The sequence below is a fragment of the Rosa chinensis genome, chromosome 6 (assembly GCF_002994745.2).
Source record: "Rosa chinensis cultivar Old Blush chromosome 6, RchiOBHm-V2, whole genome shotgun sequence".
NCBI classification, from domain to species: Eukaryota; Viridiplantae; Streptophyta; class Magnoliopsida; order Rosales; family Rosaceae; genus Rosa; species Rosa chinensis.
Genome location: NC_037093.1, coordinates 41,144,148 through 41,150,596, shown reverse-complemented (window position 1 = coordinate 41,150,596; position 6,449 = coordinate 41,144,148).

Sequence of the window (6,449 nt, the reverse complement as noted above, 5' to 3'; positions counted from 1 at the left end):
CCAGGGACTTCATGTTGAGGATGGCCTGCACCTTGTCAGGGTTAGCCTCTATGCCCCGCTCGCTGACGATGTAACCCAGAAACTTGCTAGCGGTGACCCCAAAGATGCACTTTTTTGGGTTAAGGCGCATACCATAGGTCATGAGTGTGGCGAATATGATGTGAAGGTTTGCCACGTGTCTCCTGGCCTTAATGCTCTTGACCAGCATGTCCTCCACATAGACTTTTATTATCTTGCCGAGATGCTCAGTGAACATGGAGTTCATCAACCGCTGGTATGTTATGTCGACGTTCTTCAGTCTGAAAGGCATAACATTGTAGCAGTATAGGCCCTTGTCGGTTGTGAATGTGGTACACTCTTAGTCGTCGGGATGCATCTTGAATTGATTATATCCGGAGAAGGCGTCCATCATGCTGAGCAGCTCATGGCCTACTATTGCATCGACCAGTTGATCAATGCGGGGTAGCGGGAAGCTATCCTTGGGGCATGCCTTGTTAACACCCTTGAAGTCTACACACATTCGCCATTTTCCGTTTGGTTTCTTTACCATGACCAAGTTGGAAATCCATTGTGGATAGTTGACATGGTGGATGAACCCTATGCCTTGTAGCTTTGTGACTTCTTCCCTGATTGTACGATATCTTTCTTCGTCAAAGGCTCTTCTTTTCTGCTTTATTGGGTAGAAAGATGGCTTGATACTCAACTTGTGAGTGATGATCTAAGGGGAGATGCTTGGCATGTCAACGTATGACCATGCAAAGACGGCAACATTCTCTCGTAGGAATTGAGTGAGTTCTGCCGCTATTTCTGGGGCTAACTGAGCGCTAATTCGGACCGTCCTCTCAGGGTGTTCATTTGAGATGCTGATAATTTATAAGGATGTTTCTGGGTTGACAAGTTCCTTTTTGACATATTTCTCCTCCTCGTCTCTAGGATGTTCAATTGCATCCATCAACGGTATGTGGTTCCCTACCATGAGGATCTCATGGCGGCATGTTGACCTTGCCACAGTTGTTGAATAACATTACTGTGCCAGTTGTTGACTTCCTTTCATACAACCCATGCCATTGGGTGTAGGAAACTTCATGAGAAGCATATACCCGACAATGATGCACTTTAGTTTGTTGAGCGTTGGTCGACCGATGATGGCATTATACGAACTGAAACAGTTAACCACAATAATTTATGTGTGTATCTCCGCTGTGCATGAGCTGGCACCTATGGCTAGGCTCATGTAGTCAGAACCCAATGGCTATGTGACATCGCCAACAAAGCTAAGCAAGGGCTAGTGATCTTGGAGTAGCTTTCTGTTTCGTTGGAGTTGGTTACAACAACCATTGAAGATGACATTGATAGCGGATCTGCTATCGACAAGTACTCTTCATACTGACCACTTATCGAGCATGGCGTCAATCAAGAATGGATCGTCGTGGGGGAGGTGCACTCCGTAGTTTAGCGGATCTCTCATAGCTGATGTTGCAAACTTCCTTAGGGTGGTTAGCACGTGCATAACGCTTCCTGGCCCTATGAGACATGTTGGTGATAGGAGCACCGCCGTTGATGGTGTTGATGCTTTGCATGGGCTCGATGTTGGCAACCACTGGTGGCGGCTACCATACCTTGAACTATTCCAACTTGCCGTCACGATACAAAGTCTCAATTGTTGTTTTGAGAGCATTGTAGTTGTTGGTGCTATGACCGCTGTCCTCATGGTACTTGCACCACTTGCTGGTGTTTCTTGGCTTGCCCACACTTGGGTACTTTCTTGGGGGTAGCGGCGGGATTTGTTCCTTGTACAGATCATATATTTCTTGATAAGAGGTCGTGAGGACCGTGAAATCTGCATATCGCTGGGACGACTCTGTCTGTTTTTTACGGTAATCTCCTTGGAATGAGCGTTTGCCCTTATGGTACTGCTGATCCTTTTGCCGTTTACTCTGGTAGTTGCCTTGTTGCCACTCTTTCTTTTTATCAGTTGGGGGCAGAGCAGAGGGTTTGCTAGCAGTCTCCTACTAGCTGGCGGAAGGTTAACTGGGCTTTGCCGGTGTTGGCGGAGGTGGTGGGGTTTCTCCGTATGTGATGAATTCTGCTTGTGCGTGGAGGACGGCCTCGCTCATTAAGTGGTCATATGAGGCATTTGGATGGTTGTAGTTGAGATGATGGAGAAATGGCCCCTTTAGAAGTCCTTGCTTGAAGGCTACCAACGCCATTGTTTTATCAAGGTCGCGGCACCAGGATGCCGCTGCCCTCCACCTAGTGACGAATGACTTTAGTGTTTCTTCTACGCCCTGCTCAACGTTGAATAATGGCTTGTGTTGTGGTGTCCGGCGGATAACAGGATGAATCGTGACAGAAAAGCATTTGATAATGCATGTAAGGACATTCGAAGAACCAGCTCATGGCCTCACTATCCAGCGTCTCACTGAACAAGTGGCAGAGCATCACCAAATCCCTTGTTGTTGGTTACCTTCTTGAACGTGTCCATATGGATGAAGGGGTGAGTTAGCCAGCTGTATTGTGGCATCTTTGGCATCTTGGCATGTGCTGGTCTGACGGCATGTAAAATTCTGGCAGTGAATGGCCCTGGCCTTTACGCGAACACTGGATTTTTGGTTGGCGCTGGGGCGCCTGCCTCTGCCCTGATTAGCCTTTGCTCTACTTTCTTCATTCTTTCAAGGATTTGGGCGGTTGCGTCGCCAGCGGGTCCAGTTTGAGTGTTCCGCTGTGCCAGCTCCCGCCTGGGGGCAGGCATGTGGCCTTCAATTCTTTCTCTGGTTGTAGAGCGGTTGGGCCATGGTTGTGACTCCGCTTCCTGCTCTATCATCAATCATGGTGAGGGTGGTGGGCCCATTCCCAATAGCTCGAAAGGGTTCAGCGGTACCTGCATCTACATGATTGGTGCTGGCACCAATCCTCCAACATTAGGCCTACTATGTCTGGTGCTCTGCGATTGCTCGCTTTGTGCTGGGTTAGCGTTTGCTTCCAGCACCTTCTTTAATTCGTCAAATCTTGACATCAGTGTGGTCACCTGCTTTTGGGTTCAACCTTTTCTCTACACTCCTGCTCGCGCTCCCTATTTACCTTGTGGAGGTCCACCAATGCCATCTCATACATAGCGGCGAGGTCCCGTCCTGGTGGGCTACTGCTGCCTGGTCCGTCCTCTGCTATAGTTTGAGTTGGCGGGATCTGGGGAGTCACTGTCGGCTCCATACCCGGGTTGATCAGAGTGTTGAATAATGCACGGTTAACGTTGACTGTTAGGTTGGTGGGTTGGAGATTGGCGGATTGGTCCACTTGCTCCTCAACGTTTCCCTCACTACCGTTAGTCATGGTGATTATTATGGTGGGATGGCCTTTTGCTCAAGGGTTCCCACAGACGGCGCCAATGTTAGTGTCTAAGATTCAACGGTTGCCGAACCTTGGTTAACCCTGCTCTGATGCGCGGACCGCTACTTGTGATATTCTTATGTCTCCCGCTATCTGTCAAATGAAATACAAAGGGCGTCAGAGGGAGACCGCATTAGGCGGTCTTCTCTTCTCTGATGCCTAAGTTAGTCAATGTATATATGTTGACAGAATAACAGTAGGTAAGTAGTAAATGCGTAATTAATGAGGAGAGAGGAGTGGACCTTTTATAGGTGAAGAAGAGGCTGACCTCTTCTTTGTTTTCGATGTGGTATTGATATGCTTCAGTTCCCAGCTTCTGATGATTCAAAGAAGTGATCTTGGCGCTGCGTGTGAGAGGTGATCTGAGGGTGAGTCGAGGCTCAGGTGATAGCTTGTCTTGCTGTGTTTCCATAGGTCACACCCTTGGTGGTTATTATACTGCAAGCGATAGCATCAGCGTGACTCATTATAGCTAATTATGCTTGTCAAATGCTCATGTAAGTACATTATGAAATTATTATTTTTTTGGTCATTTTAACGGATCTCTTGGGACCGGAACTCATTTTTTGTTCACCTTTTGGCATTTCGACAGTTCAATTTTTAGGTCATAGTGAGTAGATGACATCTGCAAATTTTCAGCTAAACTAATGACTGTTAAGACATTTATTATCATTATTTACGTTTCTAAACATGAACAGTTCAGGTTGAACATATTCAGTTCGTCCATTAATTTGATCTAGTTTTATATCTTAACAATCATTAGTTTGATTTAAACTTTGTAGAGATGATCTACTCATGGAGTTTGAAGAACTGAACGGCCGAGATGTTGATATGCAATAAAAAAACTAGCCCCACAAGAGTTCCCTTCAAATGGCCAAGAATGACTCCTCCTAGGTATGCCCATATACGAGAATCTATTACACGACCCACCAAGAGATATGATATTGTTACAGGGGTCGAGAGTGAAATCCAGATCGATGGGGCAAAACCCAAATAACGTAAGACTAATGATCCTTTAATTGTTCTAATTTTCTCTTCCTTTTGTAGTCAAAATATATTTATGACTGGTGTCACCGAAATCTAGGTGTGATGTTGGTAGCCAAAGCAGATACACAAGGACGGTGGCCAAGAAGAGTAAACCTTCATCAGTCAGATTCAAAGAGAAATTGGAGTAACTCTACGTCTCATGCGGAAAGTGACTCTTCACCTTAAGTCTTGACAAGGTAGCTAGGACTTGAGGAAAGAATCGAGGCTGCCAGGGCTTAAGGAAATAATTAGGGCGCCTAGGTGATACGCTTGAATTAAGCGCACAAAATTACCCTGCAAAAGACAATTATTAGTATAGGATAAGCAGGGATCGTTCAGTCCGGGGATTGAGGGTACTTTCACAAATTTCACTAATTGAACAAAACTATCAAAAACTAAAGAAAGAAAAGATAAATAAAGTTGACACAAAAACTAAATGAAAGGGGGGTTTAGGTTTTGAAAACGCAAGCAATAATAAAAGACAGAAAATGTTGCAATTTTTAGGGATTCTAAATCAGATGTATGGACGTTGAGAACTTCGTAATCCACCACTAGTTATGATCAGAGAAAGACAATTTAACCTAATCTTCAATTACTAAGGCATGTGAATGAAACCAATCAAGAACTTTAGGATCCCCGCTAAAGCCTTATTTTTCCCAAAATTACTTAGAACCATGAACGCACTGCATCCTAAGCTTGCTTATATGCAATCAAGGTGTAGAACGCTACCCTATCAAATTAACTCATTAAGTACAGATAAACACATTAAGCTCTTTGGAAAGATTAATTTTAGAGTACAAAACTAGTGAGGAACGCCATCCTAGCATGCATTCTATTTGTTTGATTTCACCTAACATGTAGGCTTTACTACTTAAGTGTTTTAAGATCGTGAACGCACTGCACCATAAAACTAGCTCCAATTACATGCTCATATTTTAGGTGATCAATCTAAGACATAAACATATAAAAGATTTTATAAAACAAAACCAAACAAAGCATTTACAAAACCTTGTAATTGAGAAAGAGATTCAAAAGCTAAAAATCCATCACATAACTAGGGTTTCATACTAGTTCTCAACATAGAAAATTACTCGCTCATAGTTTGGAAATCCGAAGACATATACATATCGAATTCAAAAAGTACAAAAAGAATAAACCGTAGAGGGCAGTAGATATCACGATCTCGATATGAATATTCTCCAAGAAAGCTTGAGGCGTCTTCAAAGCAAGAGGACGACAGGATGATGGAAGATGATCTGATGGAAGATGGTGGCTACGACTTCTCCTTGGAGTAGGGATTTCGTGAACTATGATGAGGGGAGAGTATGGAGCTGTGGTCTCTGATTTAGGGCAGTAGATGGTGTGTGTCTCTGTGTTTTTTTCTCCCTTAAAAATGTGGAAGGAGGCCCTTTATATAGGAGTTACAAGTTCAAGGGTATTCTTGCAGTTAAATTGAGTTTTTACTTCTCCAATGTGAACTCTTCTTCTTGGGCTGAAATCTTTGACTTCTATATCCTTCACAGCTCCTATATAATTTGTACAACTCATTAACAACTCAGCAAAGAGTCCCCAAGAAACCTCAAAACAATCTGCCAATAGATACACACAATCTGCCAAGAGATGCAAAGAATCTGCCTCACTTATGATAGCCTTTTTAGCCCCTCTCTTAACTAGGTTCCATATCAGATTTGAACTTGATTTTCAGCAAGGAAAAAGCTTTGATATTGGCCTTCAAAAGTCTGTAAAAATCTTCTAAAAATCCCCTCAACTTGTTTCCCAAAAACAGCCTTGAAAAGTCTTCACAATCAAATCTGTCAGAAATTTCCAGATTTTCCTTATTGTTTGGTCAAATTTATGGGCTTGTAGAATGACTTTCTAGCAATCTTTCTGTATATTTCTCAGGCCTATAATACCCTATAGCATCATTTATTGATGTCCAAACAATAATCTTCCAAAGGATACTCCAATAAAGTCTCCAAAAGACGGCTCAAACATGCTTCGCAGATAAGACTTGTCAGAAATTCCAGATTTTTCTT